This window comes from Symphalangus syndactylus, chromosome 12 (assembly GCF_028878055.3).
Source record: "Symphalangus syndactylus isolate Jambi chromosome 12, NHGRI_mSymSyn1-v2.1_pri, whole genome shotgun sequence".
Classification (NCBI taxonomy): Eukaryota; Metazoa; Chordata; class Mammalia; order Primates; family Hylobatidae; genus Symphalangus; species Symphalangus syndactylus.
The window spans coordinates 10,170,740-10,191,061 of record NC_072441.2 but is presented as its reverse complement, the minus strand read 5'-3'; positions in this window follow the sequence as shown (position 1 = coordinate 10,191,061).

Sequence of the window (20,322 nt, the reverse complement as noted above, 5' to 3'; positions counted from 1 at the left end):
AGTTAAACCATACTTTTGATTGAGCAGTTTTGAAACACTCTGTCTGTAGAAAATGCAACTGGACATTCGTAGCGCTAAGTGGGTAATAGTGGAAAAAAGAATATGTTCAAATATAAACTACACAGAAGCATTGTATGAAACTTCTTTCTGTTCTGTGCATTCAACTAACAGAGTTGAACCTTACTTTTGATTCAGCCTTTCTGAAACACTCTTTCTGTAGAAACTGCAATTGGACATTCTGAGCGCTAAGAGGCCTATATTGGGAAAAATAATATCTTCAAATAAAAACTACACAGAAGCATTGTGTGAAACTTATTTCTGAAATGTTCATTAAGCTAACAGAGTTAAACCATACTTTTGATTGCGCAGTTCTGAACACTCTTTCTGTAGAAAATGCAAGTGGACATTCGGAGCGCTAAGGGGGTAATAGTGGAAAAAGGAATATATTCAAATATAAACTACACAGTAGCATTCTGTGAAAATTCTTTCTGTTCTGTGCATTCAACTAAAAGAGTTGAACCTTACTTTTGATTGAGCCGTTCTGAAACACTCTTTCTGTAGAAACTGCAATTGGACATGCTAAGCGCTAAGAGGCCTATATTGGGAAAAAGAATATCTTCAAATAAAAACTACACAGATGCATTCTGTGAAACTTATTTCTGATCCGTAAATTCAGTTAACAGAGATAAAACATATTTTTGATTGAGCAGTTATGAAACACTCTTTCTGTAGAAAATGCAAGTGGAGATTCGGAGCGCTAAGAGCGTAATAGTGGAAAAAGGAATGTCTCCAAATATAAACTACACAGAATCATTCTGTGAAACTTCTTTCTGATCTGTGCATTCATCTAACAGAGTTAAACCATACTTTTGATTGAGCAGATCTGAACACTCTTTCTGTAGAAAATGCAACTGGACATTTGGAGCGCTAAGAGAGTAGTAGTGGAAAAAGGAATATATTCAAATATAAACTACACAGAAGCATTCTGTGAAACTTCTTTCTGATCTGAGCATTCAGCTAACAGAGTTAAACCATACTTTTGATTGAGCAGTTTTGAAACACTCTGTCTGTAGAAAATGCAACTGGACATTCGTAGCGCTAAGTGGGTAATAGTGGAAAAAAGAATTTGTTCAAATATAAACTACACAGAATCATTGTATGAAATTTCTTTCTGTTCTGTGCATTCAACTAACAGAGTTGAACCTTACTTTTTATTGAGCCTTTCTGAAACACTCTTTCTGTAGAAACTGCAATTGGACATTCTGAGCGCTAAGAGGACTATATTGGGAAAAATAATATCTTCAAATAAAAACTACACAGAAGCATTGGGTGAAACTTATTTCTGATATGTTCATTAAGCTAACAGAGTTAAACGATACTTTTGATTGCTCAGTTCTGAACACTCTTTCTGTAGAAAATGCCAGTGGACATTCGGAGCGCTAAGAGGGTAATAGTGGAAAAAGGAATATATTCAAATATAAACTACACAGTAGCATTCTGTGAAAATTCTTTCTGTTCTGTGCATTCAACTAACAGAGTTGAACCTTACTTTTGATTGAGCTGTTCTGAAACACTCTTTCTGTAGAAACTGCAATTGGACATGCTAAGCGATAAGAGGCCTACATTGGGAAAAAGAATATCTTCAAATAAAAACTACACAGATGCATTCTGTGAAACTTATTTCTGATCTGTAAATTCAGTTAACAGAGATAAAATATATTTTTGATTGAGCAGTTATGAAACACTCTTTTTGTAGAAAATGCAAGTGGAGATTCGGAGCGCTAAGTGGGTAATAGTGGAAAAAGGAATGTCTTCAAATATAAACTACACAGAAACATTCGGTGAAACTTCTTTCTGATCTGTGCATTCAGCTAACAGAGTTAAACCATACTTTTGATTGAGCAGATCTGAACACTCTTTCTGTAGAAAATGCAACTGGACATTTGCAGCGCTAAGAGCGTAGTAGTGGAAAAAGGAATATATTCAAATATAAACTACACAGAAGCATTCTGTGAAACTTCTTTCTGATCTGAGCATTCAGCTAACAGAGTTAAACCATACCTTTGATTGAGCAGTTTTGAAACACTCTGTCTGTAGAAAATGCAACTGGACATTCGTAGCGCTAAGTGGGTAATCGTGGAAAAAAGAATATGTTCAAATATAAACTACACAGAAGCATTGTATGAAAATTCTTTCTGTTCTGTGCATTCAACTAACAGAGTTGAACCTTACTTTTGATTGAGCCGTTCTGAAACACTCTTTCTGTAGAAACTGCAATTGGACATGCTAAGCTCTAAGAGGCCTATATTGGGAAAAAGAATATCTTCAAATAAAAACTACACAGATGCATTCTGTGAAACTTATTTCTGATCTGTAAATTCAGTTAACAGAGATAAAACATATTTTTGATTGAGCAGTTATGAAACACTCTTTCTGTAGAAAATGCAAGTGGAGATTCGGAGCGCTAAGAGGGTAATAGTGGAAAAAGGAAAGTCTCCAAATATAAACTACACAGAATCATTCTGTGAAACTTCTTTCTGATCTGTGCATTCAGCTAACAGAGTTAAACCATACTTTTGATTGGGCAGATCTGAACACTCTTTCTGTAGAAAATGCAACTGGACATTTGGAGCGCAAAGAGCGTAGTAGTGGAAAAAGGAATATATTCAAATATAAACTACACAGAAGCATTCTGTGAAACTTCTTTCTGATCTGAGCATTCAGCTAACAGAGTTAAACCATACTTTTGATTGAGCAGTTTTGAAACACTCTGTCTGTAGGAAATGCAACTGGACATTCGTAGCGCTAAGTGGGTAATAGTGGAAAAAAGAATATGTTCAAATATAAACTACACAGAAGCATTGTATGAAACTTCTTTCTGTTCTGTGCATTCAACTAACAGAGTTGAACCTTACTTTTTATTGAGCCGTTCTGAAACACTCTTTCTGTAGAAACTGCAATTGGACATTCTGAGCGCTAAGAGGCCTATATTGGGAAAAAGTATGTCTACAAATAAAAACTACACAGAAGAATTGTGTGAAACTTCTTTCTGTTCTGTTTGTTCAACTAAAAGAGTTGAACCTTAGTTTTGATTGAGCCGTTCTGAAACACTCTTTCTGTAGAAAATGAAAGTGGAGATTCGGAGAGCTAAGAGAGTAATAGTGGAAAAAGGAATGTCTCCAAATATAAACTACACAGAATCATTCTGTGAAACTTCTTTCTGATCTGTGCATTCAGCTAACAGAGTTAAACCATACTTTTGATTGAGCAGATCTGAACACTCTTTCTGTAGAAAATGCAACTGGACATTTGGAGCGCTAAGAGAGTAGTAGTGGAAAAAGGAATATATTCAAATATAAACTACACAGAAGCATTCTGTGAAACTTCTTTCTGATCTGAGCATTCAGCTAACAGAGTTAAACCATACTTTTGATTGAGCAGTTTTGAAACACTCTGTCTGTAGAGAATGCAACTGGACATTCGTAGCGCTAAGTGGGTAATAGTGGAAAAAAGAATATGTTCAAATATAAACTACACAGAAGCATTGTATGAAACTTCTTTCTGTTCTGTGCATTCAACTAACAGAGTTGAACCTTACTTTTGATTGAGCCTTTCTGAAACACTCTTTCTGTAGAAACTGCAATTGGACATTCTGAGCGCTAAGAGGCCTATATTGGGAAAAATAATATCTTCAAATAAAAACTACACAGAAGCATTGTGTGAAACTTATTTCTGAAATGTTCATTAAGCTAACAGAGTTAAACCATACTTTTGATTGCGCAGTTCTGAACACTCTTTCTGTAGAAAATGCAAGTGGACATTCGGAGCGCTAAGGGGGTAATAGTGGAAAAAGGAATATATTCAAATATAAACTACACAGTAGCATTCTGTGAAAATTCTTTCTGTTCTGTGCATTCAACTAAAAGAGTTGAACCTTACTTTTGATTGAGCCGTTCTGAAACACTCTTTCTGTAGAAACTGCAATTGGACATGCTAAGCGCTAAGAGGCCTATATTGGGAAAAAGAATATCTTCAAATAAAAACTACACAGATGCATTCTGTGAAACTTATTTCTGATCCGTAAATTCAGTTAACAGAGATAAAACATATTTTTGATTGAGCAGTTATGAAACGCTCTTTCTGTAGAAAATGCAAGTGGAGATTCGGAGCGCTAAGAGTGTAATAGTGGAAAAAGGAATGTCTCCAAATATAAACTACACAGAATCATTCTGTGAAACTTCTTTCTGATCTGTGCATTCATCTAACAGAGTTAAACCATACTTTTGATTGAGCAGATCTGAACACTCTTTCTGTAGAAAATGCAACTGGACATTTGGAGCGCTAAGAGAGTAGTAGTGGAAAAAGGAATATATTCAAATATAAACTACACAGAAGCATTCTGTGAAACTTCTTTCTGATCTGAGCATTCAGCTAACAGAGTTAAACCATACTTTTGATTGAGCAGTTTTGAAACACTCTGTCTGTAGAAAATGCAACTGGACATTCGTAGCGCTAAGTGGGTAATAGTGGAAAAAAGAATATGTTCAAATATAAACTACACAGAATCATTGTATGAAATTTCTTTCTGTTCTGTGCATTCAACTAACAGAGTTGAACCTTACTTTTTATTGAGCCTTTCTGAAACACTCTTTCTGTAGAAACTGCAATTGGACATTCTGAGCGCTAAGAGGACTATATTGGGAAAAATAATATCTTCAAATAAAAACTACACAGAAGCATTGGGTGAAACTTATTTCTGATATGTTCATTAAGCTAACAGAGTTAAACGATACTTTTGATTGCTCAGTTCTGAACACTCTTTCTGTAGAAAATGCCAGTGGACATTCGGAGCGCTAAGAGGGTAATAGTGGAAAAAGGAATATATTCAAATATAAACTACACAGTAGCATTCTGTGAAAATTCTTTCTGTTCTGTGCATTCAACTAACAGAGTTGAACCTTACTTTTGATTGAGCTGTTCTGAAACACTCTTTCTGTAGAAACTGCAATTGGACATGCTAAGCGCTAAGAGGCCTACATTGGGAAAAAGAATATCTTCAAATAAAAACTACACAGATGCATTCTGTGAAACTTATTTCTGATCTGTAAATTCAGTTAACAGAGATAAAACATATTTTTGATTGAGCAGTTATGAAACACTCTTTTTGTAGAAAATGCAAGTGGAGATTCGGAGCGCTAAGTGGGTAATAGTGGAAAAAGGAATGTCTTCAAATATAAACTACACAGAAACATTCGGTGAAACTTCTTTCTGATCTGTGCATTCAGCTAACAGAGTTAAACCATACTTTTGATTGAGCAGATCTGAACACTCTTTCTGTAGAAAATGCAACTGGACATTTGCAGCGCTAAGAGCGTAGTAGTGGAAAAAGGAATATATTCAAATATAAACTACACAGAAGCATTCTGTGAAACTTCTTTCTGATCTGAGCATTCAGCTAACAGAGTTAAACCATACCTTTGATTGAGCAGTTTTGAAACACTCTGTCTGTAGAAAATGCAACTGGACATTCGTAGCGCTAAGTGGGTAATCGTGGAAAAAAGAATATGTTCAAATATAAACTACACAGAAGCATTGTATGAAAATTCTTTCTGTTCTGTGCATTCAACTAACAGAGTTGAACCTTACTTTTGATTGAGCCGTTCTGAAACACTCTTTCTGTAGAAACTGCAATTGGACATGCTAAGCTCTAAGAGGCCTATATTGGGAAAAAGAATATCTTCAAATAAAAACTACACAGATGCATTCTGTGAAACTTATTTCTGATCTGTAAATTCAGTTAACAGAGATAAAACATATTTTTGATTGAGCAGTTATGAAACACTCTTTCTGTAGAAAATGCAAGTGGAGATTCGGAGCGCTAAGAGGGTAATAGTGGAAAAAGGAAAGTCTCCAAATATAAACTACACAGAATCATTCTGTGAAACTTCTTTCTGATCTGTGCATTCAGCTAACAGAGTTAAACCATACTTTTGATTGGGCAGATCTGAACACTCTTTCTGTAGAAAATGCAACTGGACATTTGGAGCGCAAAGAGCGTAGTAGTGGAAAAAGGAATATATTCAAATATAAACTACACAGAAGCATTCTGTGAAACTTCTTTCTGATCTGAGCATTCAGCTAACAGAGTTAAACCATACTTTTGATTGAGCAGTTTTGAAACACTCTGTCTGTAGGAAATGCAACTGGACATTCGTAGCGCTAAGTGGGTAATAGTGGAAAAAAGAATATGTTCAAATATAAACTACACAGAAGCATTGTATGAAACTTCTTTCTGTTCTGTGCATTCAACTAACAGAGTTGAACCTTACTTTTTATTGAGCCGTTCTGAAACACTCTTTCTGTAGAAACTGCAATTGGACATTCTGAGCGCTAAGAGGCCTATATTGGGAAAAAGTATGTCTACAAATAAAAACTACACAGAAGAATTGTGTGAAACTTCTTTCTGTTCTGTTTGTTCAACTAAAAGAGTTGAACCTTAGTTTTGATTGAGCCGTTCTGAAACACTCTTTCTGTAGAAAATGAAAGTGGAGATTCGGAGAGCTAAGAGAGTAATAGTGGAAAAAGGAATGTCTCCAAATATAAACTACACAGAATCATTCTGTGAAACTTCTTTCTGATCTGTGCATTCAGCTAACAGAGTTAAACCATACTTTTGATTGAGCAGATCTGAACACTCTTTCTGTAGAAAATGCAACTGGACATTTGGAGCGCTAAGAGAGTAGTAGTGGAAAAAGGAATATATTCAAATATAAACTACACAGAAGCATTCTGTGAAACTTCTTTCTGATCTGAGCATTCAGCTAACAGAGTTAAACCATACTTTTGATTGAGCAGTTTTGAAACACTCTGTCTGTAGAGAATGCAACTGGACATTCGTAGCGCTAAGTGGGTAATAGTGGAAAAAAGAATATGTTCAAATATAAACTACACAGAAGCATTGTATGAAACTTCTTTCTGTTCTGTGCATTCAACTAACAGAGTTGAACCTTTCTTTTGATTGAGCCTTTCTGAAACACTCTTTCTGTAGAAACTGCAATTGGACATTCTGAGCGCTAAGAGGCCTATATTGGGAAAAATAATATCTTCAAATAAAAACTACACAGAAGCATTGTGTGAAACTTATTTCTGAAATGTTCATTAAGCTAACAGAGTTAAACCATACTTTTGATTGCGCAGTTCTGAACACTCTTTCTGTAGAAAATGCAAGTGGACATTCGGAGCGCTAAGGGGGTAATAGTGGAAAAAGGAATATATTCAAATATAAACTACACAGTAGCATTCTGTGAAAATTCTTTCTGTTCTGTGCATTCAACTAAAAGAGTTGAACCTTACTTTTGATTGAGCCGTTCTGAAACACTCTTTCTGTAGAAACTGCAATTGGACATGCTAAGCGCTAAGAGGCCTATATTGGGAAAAAGAATATCTTCAAATAAAAACTACACAGATGCATTCTGTGAAACTTATTTCTGATCCGTAAATTCAGTTAACAGAGATAAAACATATTTTTGATTGAGCAGTTATGAAACGCTCTTTCTGTAGAAAATGCAAGTGGAGATTCGGAGCGCTAAGAGTGTAATAGTGGAAAAAGGAATGTCTCCAAATATAAACTACACAGAATCATTCTGTGAAACTTCTTTCTGATCTGTGCATTCATCTAACAGAGTTAAACCATACTTTTGATTGAGCAGATCTGAACACTCTTTCTGTAGAAAATGCAACTGGACATTTGGAGCGCTAAGAGAGTAGTAGTGGAAAAAGGAATATATTCAAATATAAACTACACAGAAGCATTCTGTGAAACTTCTTTCTGATCTGAGCATTCAGCTAACAGAGTTAAACCATACTTTTGATTGAGCAGTTTTGAAACACTCTGTCTGTAGAAAATGCAACTGGACATTCGTAGCGCTAAGTGGGTAATAGTGGAAAAAAGAATATGTTCAAATATAAACTACACAGAATCATTGTATGAAATTTCTTTCTGTTCTGTGCATTCAACTAACAGAGTTGAACCTTACTTTTTATTGAGCCTTTCTGAAACACTCTTTCTGTAGAAACTGCAATTGGACATTCTGAGCGCTAAGAGGACTATATTGGGAAAAATAATATCTTCAAATAAAAACTACACAGAAGCATTGGGTGAAACTTATTTCTGATATGTTCATTAAGCTAACAGAGTTAAACGATACTTTTGATTGCTCAGTTCTGAACACTCTTTCTGTAGAAAATGCCAGTGGACATTCGGAGCGCTAAGAGGGTAATAGTGGAAAAAGGAATATATTCAAATATAAACTACACAGTAGCATTCTGTGAAAATTCTTTCTGTTCTGTGCATTCAACTAACAGAGTTGAACCTTACTTTTGATTGAGCTGTTCTGAAACACTCTTTCTGTAGAAACTGCAATTGGACATGCTAAGCGCTAAGAGGCCTACATTGGGAAAAAGAATATCTTCAAATAAAAACTACACAGATGCATTCTGTGAAACTTATTTCTGATCTGTAAATTCAGTTAACAGAGATAAAACATATTTTTGATTGAGCAGTTATGAAACACTCTTTTTGTAGAAAATGCAAGTGGAGATTCGGAGCGCTAAGTGGGTAATAGTGGAAAAAGGAATGTCTTCAAATATAAACTACACAGAAACATTCGGTGAAACTTCTTTCTGATCTGTGCATTCAGCTAACAGAGTTAAACCATACTTTTGATTGAGCAGATCTGAACACTCTTTCTGTAGAAAATGCAACTGGACATTTGCAGCGCTAAGAGCGTAGTAGTGGAAAAAGGAATATATTCAAATATAAACTACACAGAAGCATTCTGTGAAACTTCTTTCTGATCTGAGCATTCAGCTAACAGAGTTAAACCATACCTTTGATTGAGCAGTTTTGAAACACTCTGTCTGTAGAAAATGCAACTGGACATTCGTAGCGCTAAGTGGGTAATCGTGGAAAAAAGAATATGTTCAAATATAAACTACACAGAAGCATTGTATGAAAATTCTTTCTGTTCTGTGCATTCAACTAACAGAGTTGAACCTTACTTTTGATTGAGCCGTTCTGAAACACTCTTTCTGTAGAAACTGCAATTGGACATGCTAAGCTCTAAGAGGCCTATATTGGGAAAAAGAATATCTTCAAATAAAAACTACACAGATGCATTCTGTGAAACTTATTTCTGATCTGTAAATTCAGTTAACAGAGATAAAACATATTTTTGATTGAGCAGTTATGAAACACTCTTTCTGTAGAAAATGCAAGTGGAGATTCGGAGCGCTAAGAGGGTAATAGTGGAAAAAGGAAAGTCTCCAAATATAAACTACACAGAATCATTCTGTGAAACTTCTTTCTGATCTGTGCATTCAGCTAACAGATTTAAACCATACTTTTGATTGGGCAGATCTGAACACTCTTTCTGTAGAAAATGCAACTGGACATTTGGAGCGCAAAGAGCGTAGTAGTGGAAAAAGGAATATATTCAAATATAAACTACACAGAAGCATTCTGTGAAACTTCTTTCTGATCTGAGCATTCAGCTAACAGAGTTAAACCATACTTTTGATTGAGCAGTTTTGAAACACTCTGTCTGTAGGAAATGCAACTGGACATTCGTAGCGCTAAGTGGGTAATAGTGGAAAAAAGAATATGTTCAAATATAAACTACACAGAAGCATTGTATGAAACTTCTTTCTGTTCTGTGCATTCAACTAACAGAGTTGAACCTTACTTTTTATTGAGCCGTTCTGAAACACTCTTTCTGTAGAAACTGCAATTGGACATTCTGAGCGCTAAGAGGCCTATATTGGGAAAAAGTATGTCTACAAATAAAAACTACACAGAAGAATTGTGTGAAACTTCTTTCTGTTCTGTTTGTTCAACTAAAAGAGTTGAACCTTAGTTTTGATTGAGCCGTTCTGAAACACTCTTTCTGTAGAAAATGAAAGTGGAGATTCGGAGAGCTAAGAGAGTAATAGTGGAAAAAGGAATGTCTCCAAATATAAACTACACAGAATCATTCTGTGAAACTTCTTTCTGATCTGTGCATTCAGCTAACAGAGTTAAACCATACTTTTGATTGAGCAGATCTGAACACTCTTTCTGTAGAAAATGCAACTGGACATTTGGAGCGCTAAGAGAGTAGTAGTGGAAAAAGGAATATATTCAAATATAAACTACACAGAAGCATTCTGTGAAACTTCTTTCTGATCTGAGCATTCAGCTAACAGAGTTAAACCATACTTTTGATTGAGCAGTTTTGAAACACTCTGTCTGTAGAGAATGCAACTGGACATTCGTAGCGCTAAGTGGGTAATAGTGGAAAAAAGAATATGTTCAAATATAAACTACACAGAAGCATTGTATGAAACTTCTTTCTGTTCTGTGCATTCAACTAACAGAGTTGAACCTTACTTTTGATTGAGCCTTTCTGAAACACTCTTTCTGTAGAAACTGCAATTGGACATTCTGAGCGCTAAGAGGCCTATATTGGGAAAAATAATATCTTCAAATAAAAACTACACAGAAGCATTGTGTGAAACTTATTTCTGAAATGTTCATTAAGCTAACAGAGTTAAACCATACTTTTGATTGCGCAGTTCTGAACACTCTTTCTGTAGAAAATGCAAGTGGACATTCGGAGCGCTAAGGGGGTAATAGTGGAAAAAGGAATATATTCAAATATAAACTACACAGTAGCATTCTGTGAAAATTCTTTCTGTTCTGTGCATTCAACTAAAAGAGTTGAACCTTACTTTTGATTGAGCCGTTCTGAAACACTCTTTCTGTAGAAACTGCAATTGGACATGCTAAGCGCTAAGAGGCCTATATTGGGAAAAAGAATATCTTCAAATAAAAACTACACAGATGCATTCTGTGAAACTTATTTCTGATCCGTAAATTCAGTTAACAGAGATAAAACATATTTTTGATTGAGCAGTTATGAAACGCTCTTTCTGTAGAAAATGCAAGTGGAGATTCGGAGCGCTAAGAGTGTAATAGTGGAAAAAGGAATGTCTCCAAATATAAACTACACAGAATCATTCTGTGAAACTTCTTTCTGATCTGTGCATTCATCTAACAGAGTTAAACCATACTTTTGATTGAGCAGATCTGAACACTCTTTCTGTAGAAAATGCAACTGGACATTTGGAGCGCTAAGAGAGTAGTAGTGGAAAAAGGAATATATTCAAATATAAACTACACAGAAGCATTCTGTGAAACTTCTTTCTGATCTGAGCATTCAGCTAACAGAGTTAAACCATACTTTTGATTGAGCAGTTTTGAAACACTCTGTCTGTAGAAAATGCAACTGGACATTCGTAGCGCTAAGTGGGTAATAGTGGAAAAAAGAATATGTTCAAATATAAACTACACAGAATCATTGTATGAAATTTCTTTCTGTTCTGTGCATTCAACTAACAGAGTTGAACCTTACTTTTTATTGAGCCTTTCTGAAACACTCTTTCTGTAGAAACTGCAATTGGACATTCTGAGCGCTAAGAGGACTATATTGGGAAAAATAATATCTTCAAATAAAAACTACACAGAAGCATTGGGTGAAACTTATTTCTGATATGTTCATTAAGCTAACAGAGTTAAACGATACTTTTGATTGCTCAGTTCTGAACACTCTTTCTGTAGAAAATGCCAGTGGACATTCGGAGCGCTAAGAGGGTAATAGTGGAAAAAGGAATATATTCAAATATAAACTACACAGTAGCATTCTGTGAAAATTCTTTCTGTTCTGTGCATTCAACTAACAGAGTTGAACCTTACTTTTGATTGAGCTGTTCTGAAACACTCTTTCTGTAGAAACTGCAATTGGACATGCTAAGCGCTAAGAGGCCTACATTGGGAAAAAGAATATCTTCAAATAAAAACTACACAGATGCATTCTGTGAAACTTATTTCTGATCTGTAAATTCAGTTAACAGAGATAAAACATATTTTTGATTGAGCAGTTATGAAACACTCTTTTTGTAGAAAATGCAAGTGGAGATTCGGAGCGCTAAGTGGGTAATAGTGGAAAAAGGAATGTCTTCAAATATAAACTACACAGAAACATTCGGTGAAACTTCTTTCTGATCTGTGCATTCAGCTAACAGAGTTAAACCATACTTTTGATTGAGCAGATCTGAACACTCTTTCTGTAGAAAATGCAACTGGACATTTGCAGCGCTAAGAGCGTAGTAGTGGAAAAAGGAATATATTCAAATATAAACTACACAGAAGCATTCTGTGAAACTTCTTTCTGATCTGAGCATTCAGCTAACAGAGTTAAACCATACCTTTGATTGAGCAGTTTTGAAACACTCTGTCTGTAGAAAATGCAACTGGACATTCGTAGCGCTAAGTGGGTAATCGTGGAAAAAAGAATATGTTCAAATACAAACTACACAGAAGCATTGTATGAAAATTCTTTCTGTTCTGTGCATTCAACTAACAGAGTTGAACCTTACTTTTGATTGAGCCGTTCTGAAACACTCTTTCTGTAGAAACTGCAATTGGACATGCTAAGCTCTAAGAGGCCTATATTGGGAAAAAGAATATCTTCAAATAAAAACTACACAGATGCATTCTGTGAAACTTATTTCTGATCTGTAAATTCAGTTAACAGAGATAAAACATATTTTTGATTGAGCAGTTATGAAACACTCTTTCTGTAGAAAATGCAAGTGGAGATTCGGAGCGCTAAGAGGGTAATAGTGGAAAAAGGAAAGTCTCCAAATATAAACTACACAGAATCATTCTGTGAAACTTCTTTCTGATCTGTGCATTCAGCTAACAGAGTTAAACCATACTTTTGATTGGGCAGATCTGAACACTCTTTCTGTAGAAAATGCAACTGGACATTTGGAGCGCAAAGAGCATAGTAGTGGAAAAAGGAATATATTCAAATATAAACTACACAGAAGCATTCTGTGAAACTTCTTTCTGATCTGAGCATTCAGCTAACAGAGTTAAACCATACTTTTGATTGAGCAGTTTTGAAACACTCTGTCTGTAGGAAATGCAACTGGACATTCGTAGCGCTAAGTGGGTAATAGTGGAAAAAAGAATATGTTCAAATATAAACTACACAGAAGCATTGTATGAAACTTCTTTCTGTTCTGTGCATTCAACTAACAGAGTTGAACCTTACTTTTTATTGAGCCGTTCTGAAACACTCTTTCTGTAGAAACCGCAATTGGACATTCTGAGCGCTAAGAGGCCTATATTGGGAAAAAGTATGTCTACAAATAAAAACTACACAGAAGAATTGTGTGAAACTTCTTTCTGTTCTGTTTGTTCAACTAAAAGAGTTGAACCTTAGTTTTGATTGAGCCGTTCTGAAACACTCTTTCTGTAGAAAATGAAAGTGGAGATTCGGAGAGCTAAGAGAGTAATAGTGGAAAAAGGAATGTCTCCAAATATAAACTACACAGAATCATTCTGTGAAACTTCTTTCTGATCTGTGCATTCAGCTAACAGAGTTAAACCATACTTTTGATTGAGCAGATCTGAACACTCTTTCTGTAGAAAATGCAACTGGACATTTGGAGCGCTAAGAGAGTAGTAGTGGAAAAAGGAATATATTCAAATATAAACTACACAGAAGCATTCTGTGAAACTTCTTTCTGATCTGAGCATTCAGCTAACAGAGTTAAACCATACTTTTGATTGAGCAGTTTTGAAACACTCTGTCTGTAGAGAATGCAACTGGACATTCGTAGCGCTAAGTGGGTAATAGTGGAAAAAAGAATATGTTCAAATATAAACTACACAGAAGCATTGTATGAAACTTCTTTCTGTTCTGTGCATTCAACTAACAGAGTTGAACCTTACTTTTGATTCAGCCTTTCTGAAACACTCTTTCCGTAGAAACTGCAATTGGACATTCTGAGTGCTAAGAGGCCTATATTGGGAAAAATAATATCTTCAAATAAAAACTACACAGAAGCATTGTGTGAAACTTATTTCTGAAATGTTCATTAAGCTAACAGAGTTAAACCATACTTTTGATTGCGCAGTTCTGAACACTCTTTCTGTAGAAAATGCAAGTGGACATTCGGAGCGCTAAGGGGGTAATAGTGGAAAAAGGAATATATTCAAATATAAACTACACAGTAGCATTCTGTGAAAATACTTTCTGTTCTGTGCATTCAACTAACAGAGTTGAACCTTACTTTTGATTGAGCCGTTCTGAAACACTCTTTCTGTAGAAACTGCAATTGGACATGCTAAGCGCTAAGAGGCCTATATTGCGAAAAAGAATATCTTCAAATAAAAACTACACAGATGCATTCTGTGAAACTTATTTCTGATCTGTAAATTCAGTTAACAGAGATAAAACATATTTTTGATTGAGCAGTTATGAAACACTCTTTCTGTAGAAAATGCAAGTGGAGATTCGGAGCGCTAAGAGGGTAATAGTGGAAAAAGGAATGTCACCAAATATAAACTACACAGAATCATTCTGTGAAACTTATTTCTGATCTGTGCATTCAGCTAACAGAATTAAACCATACTTTTGATTGAGCAGATCTGAACACTCTTTCTGTAGAAAATGCAACTGGACATTTGGAGCGCTAAGAGAGTAGTAGTGAAAAAAGGAATGTCTTCAAATATAAACTACACAGAAACATTCGGTGAAACTTCTTTCTGATCTGTGCATTCAGCTAACAGAGTTAAACCATACTTTTGATTGAGCAGATCTGAACACTCTTTCTGTAGAAAATGCAACTGGACATTTGCAGCGCTAAGAGCGTAGTAGTGGAAAAAGGAATATATTCAAATATAAACTACACAGAAGCATTCTGTGAAACTTCTTTCTGATCTGAGCATTCAGCTAACAGAGTTAAATCATACCTTTGATTGAGCAGTTTTGAAACACTCTTTCTGTAGAAAATGCAACTGGACATTCGTAGCGCTAAGTGGGTAATCGTGGAAAAAGGAATATGTTCAAATATAAACTACACAGAAGCATTGTATGAAAATTCTTTCTGTTCTGTGCATTCAACTAACAGAGTTGAACCTTACTTTTGATTGAGCCGTTCTGAAACACGCTTTCTGTAGAAACTGCAATTGGACATGCTAAGCGCTAAGAGGCCTATATTGGGAAAAAGAATATCTTCAAATAAAAACTACACAGATGCATTCTGTGAAACTTATTTCTGATCTGTAAATTCAGTTAACAGAGATAAAACATATTTTTGATTGAGCAGTTATGAAACACTCTTTCTGTAGAAAATGCAAGTGGAGATTCGGAGCGCTAAGGGGGTAATAGTGGAAAAAGGAATGTCTTCAAATATAAACTACACAGAATCATTCGGTGAAACTTCTTTCTGATCTGTGCATTCAGCTAACAGAGTTAAACCATACTTTTGATTGAGCAGATCTGAACACTCTTTCTGTAGAAAATGCAACTGGACATTTGGAGCGCTAAGAGAGTAGTAGTGGAAAAAGGAATATATTCAAATATAAACTACACTGAAGCATTCTGTGAAACTTCTTTCTGATCTGAGCATTCAGCTAACAGAGTTAAACCATACTTTTGATTGAGCAGTTTTGAAACACTGTGTCTGTAGAAAATGCAACTGGACATTCGTAGCGCTAAGTGGGTAATAGTGGAAAAAAGAATATGTTCAAATATAAACTACACAGAAGCATTGTATGAAACTTCTTTCTGTTCTGTGCATTCAACTAACAGAGTTGAACCTTACTTTTGATTCAGCCTTTCTGAAACACTCTTTCTGTAGAAACTGCAATTGGACATTCTGAGCGCTAAGAGGCCTATATTGGGAAAAATAATATCTTCAAATAAAAACTACACAGAAGCATTGTGTGAAACTTATTTCTGATATGTTCATTAAGATAACAGAGTTAAACCATACTTTTGATTGCGCAGTTCTGAACACTCTTTCTGTAGAAAATGCAAGTGGACATTCGGAGCGCTAAGGGGGTAATAGTGGAAAAAGGAATATATTCAAATATAAACTACACAGTAGCATTCTGTGAAAATACTTTCTGTTCTGTGCATTCAACTAACAGAGTTGAACCTTACTTTTGATTGAGCCGTTCTGAAACACTCTTTCTGTAGAAACTGCAATTGGACATGCTAAGCGCTAAGAGGCCTATATTGCGAAAAAGAATATCTTCAAATAAAAACTACACAGATGCATTCTGTGAAACTTATTTCTGATCTGTAAATTCAGTTAACAGAGATAAAACATATTTTTGATTGAGCAGTTATGAAACACTCTTTCTGTAGAAAATGCAAGTGGAGATTCGGAGCGCTAAGAGGGTAATAGTGGAAAAAGGAAGGTCTCCAAATATAAACTACACAGAATCATTCTGTGAAACTTATTTCTGATCTGTGCATTCAGCTAACAGAATTAAACCATACTTTTGATTGAGCAGATCTGAACACTCTTTCTGTAGAAAATGCAACTGGACATTTGGAGCGCTAAGAGAGTAGTAGTGAAAAAAGGAATATATTCAAATATAAACTACACTGAAGCATTCTGTGAAACTTCTTTCTGATCTGAGCATTCAGCTAACAGAGTTAAACCATAGTTTTGATTGAGCAGTTTTGAAACACTGTGTCTGTAGAAAATGCAACTGGACATTCCTAGCGCTAAGTGGGTAATAGTGGAAAAAAGAATATGTTCAAATATAAACTACACAGAAGCATTGTATGAAACTTCTTTCTGTTCTGTGCATTCAACTAACAGAGTTGAACCTTACTTTTGATTCAGCCTTTCTGAAACACTCTTTCTGTAGAAACTGCAATTGGACATTCTGAGCGCTAAGAGGCCTATATTGGGAAAAATAATATCTTCAAATAAAAACTACACAGAAGCATTGTGTGAAACTTATTTCTGATATGTTCATTAATCTAACAGAGTTAAACCATACTTTTGATTGCGCAGTTCTGAACACTCTTTCTGTAGAAAATGCAAGTGGACATTCGGAGCGCTAAGGGGGTAATAGTGGAAAAAGGAATATATTCAAATATAAACTACACAGTAGCATTCTGTGAAAATTCTTTCTGTTCTGTGCATTCAACTAACAGAGTTGAACCTTACTTTTGATTGAGCCGTTCTGAAACACTCTTTCTGTAGAAATTGCTATTGGACATGCTAAGCGCTAAGAGGCCTATATTGGGAAAAAGAATATCTTCAAATAAAAACTACACAGATGCATTCTGTGAAACTTATTTCTGATCTGTAAATTCAGTTAACAGAGATAAAACATATTTTTGATTGAGCAGTTATGAAACACTCTTTCTGTAGAAAATGCAAGTGGAGATTCGGAGCGCTAAGAGGGTAATAGTGGAAAAAGGAATGTCTCCAAATATAAACTACACAGAATCATTCTGTGAAACTTCTTTCTGATCTGTGCATTCATCTAACAGAGTTAAACCATACTTTTGATTGAGCAGATCTGAACACTCTTTCTGTAGAAAATGCAACTGGACATTTGGAGCGCTAAGAGAGTAGTAGTGGAAAAAGGAATATATTCAAATATAAACTACACAGAAGCATTCTGTGAAACTTCTTTCTGATCTGAGCATTCAGCTAACAGAGTTAAACCATACTTTTGATTGAGCAGTTTTGAAACACTGTGTCTGTAGAAAATGCAACTGGACATTCGTAGCGCTAAGTGGGTAATAGTGGAAAAAAGAATATGTTCAAATATAAACTACACAGAAGCATTGTATGAAACTTCTTTCTGTTCTGTGCATTCAACTAACAGAGTTGAACCTTACTTTGGATTGAGCCTTTCTGAAACACTCTTTCTGTAGAAACTGCAATTGGACATTCTGAGCGCTAAGAGGCCTCTATTGGGAAAAATAATATCTTCAAATAAAAACTACACAGAAGCATTGTTTGAAACTTATTTCTGATATGTTCATTAAGCTAACTGAGTTAAACCATACTTTTGATTTCACAGTTCTGAACACTCTTTCTGTAGAAAATGCAAGTGGACATTCAGAGCGCTAAGAGGGTAATAGTGGAAAAAGGAATATATTCAAATATAAACTACACAGTAGCATTCTGTGAAAATTCTTTCTCTTCTGTGCATTCAACTAACAGAGTTGAACCTTACTTTTGATTGAGCCGTTCTGAAACACTCTTTCTGTAGAAACTGCAATTGGACATGCTAAGCGCTAAGATTCCTACATTGGGAAAAAGAATATCTTCAAATAAAAACTACACAGATGCATTCTGTGAAACTTATTTCTGATCTGTAAATTCAGTTAACAGAGATAAAACATATTTTTGATTGAGCAGTTATGAAACACTCTTTTTGTAGAAAATGCAAGTGGAGATTCGGAGCGCTAAGAGGGTAATAGTGGAAAAAGTAATGTTTTCAAATATAAACCACACAGAATAATTCGGTGAAACTTCTTTCTGATCTGTGCATTCAGCTAACAGAGTTAAACCATACTTTTGATTGAGCAGATCTGAACACTCTTTCTGTAGAAAATGCAACTGGACATTTGGAGCGCAAAGAGCGTAGTAGTGGAAAAAGGAATATATTCAAATATAAACTACACAGAAGCATTCTGTGAAACTTCTTTCTGATCTGAGCATTCAGCTAACAGAGTTAAACCATACTTTTGATTGAGCAGTTTTGAAACACTCTGTCTGTAGGAAATGCAACTGGACATTCGTAGCGCTAAGTGGGTAATAGTGGAAAAAAGAATATGTTCAAATATAAACTACACAGAAGCATTGTATGAAACTTCTTTCTGTTCTGTGCATTCAACTAACAGAGTTGAACCTTACTTTTGATTGAGCCGTTCTGAAACACTCTTTCTGTAGAAACTGCAATTGGACATTCTGAGCGCTAAGAGGCGTATATTGGGAAAAAGAATGTCTACAAATAAAAACTACACAGAAGAATTGTGTGAAACTTCTTTCTGTTCTGTTTGTTCAACTAAAAGAGTTGAACCTTAGTTTTGATTGAGCCGTTCTGAAACACTCTTTCTGTGTAAAATGAAAGTGGAGATTCGGAGAGCTAAGAGAGTAATAGTGGAAAAAGGAATGTCTCCAAATATAAACTACACAGAATCATTCTGTGAAACTTCTTTCTGATCTGTGCATTCAGCTAACAGAGTTAAAACATACTTTTGATTGAGCAGATCTGAACACTCTTTGTGTAGAAAATGCAACTGGACATTTGGAGCGCTAAGAGAGTAGTAGTGGAAAAAGGAATATATTCAAATATAAACTACACAGAAGCATTCTGTGAAACTTCTTTCTGATCTGAGCATTCAGCTAACAGAGTTAAACCATACTTTTGATTGAGCAGTTTTGAAACACTCTGTCTGTAGAAAATGCAACTGGACATTCATAGCGCTAAGTGGGTAATAGTGGAAAAAAGAATATGTTCAAATATAAACTACACAGAAGCATTGTATGAAACTTCTTTCTGTTCTGTGCATTCAACTAACAGAGTTGAACCTTACTTTGGATTGAGCCTTTCTGAAACACTCTTTCTGTAGAAACTGCAATTGGACATTCTGAGCGCTAAGAGGCCTCTATTGGGAAAAATAATATCTTCAAATAAAAACTACACAGAAGCATTGTGTGAAAATTATTTCTGATATGTTCATTAAGCTAACAGAGTTAAACCATACTTTTGATTGCACAGTTCTGAACACTCTTTCTGTAGAAAATGCAAGTGGACATTCGGAGCGCTAAGAGGGTAATAGTGGAAAAAGGAATATATTCAAATATAAACTACACAGTAGCATTCTGTGAAAATTCTTTCTCTTCTGTGCATTCAACTAACAGAGTTGAACCTTACTTTTGATTGAGCCTTTCTGAAACACTCTTTCTGTAGAAACTGCAATTGGACATGCTAAGCGCTAAGAGGCCTACATTGGGAAAAAGAATATCTTCAAATAAAAACTACACAGATGCATTCTGTGAAACTTATTTCTGATCTGTAAATTCAGTTAACAGAGATAAAACATATTTTTGATTGAGCAGTTATGAAACACTCTTTCTGTAGAAAATGCAAGTGGAGATTCGGAGCGCTAAGAGGGTAATAGTGGAAAAAGGAATGTCTTCAAATATAAACTACACAGAATCATTCGGTGAAACTTCTTTCTGATCTGTGCATTCAGCTAACAGAGTTAAACCATACTTTTGATTGAGCAGATCTGAACACTCTTTCTGTAGAAAATGCAACTGGACATTTGGAGCGCTAAGAGCGTAGTAGTGGAAAAAGTAATATATTCAAATATAAACTACACAGAAGCATTCTGTGAAACTTCTTTCTGATCTGAGCATTCAGCTAACAGAGTTAAACCA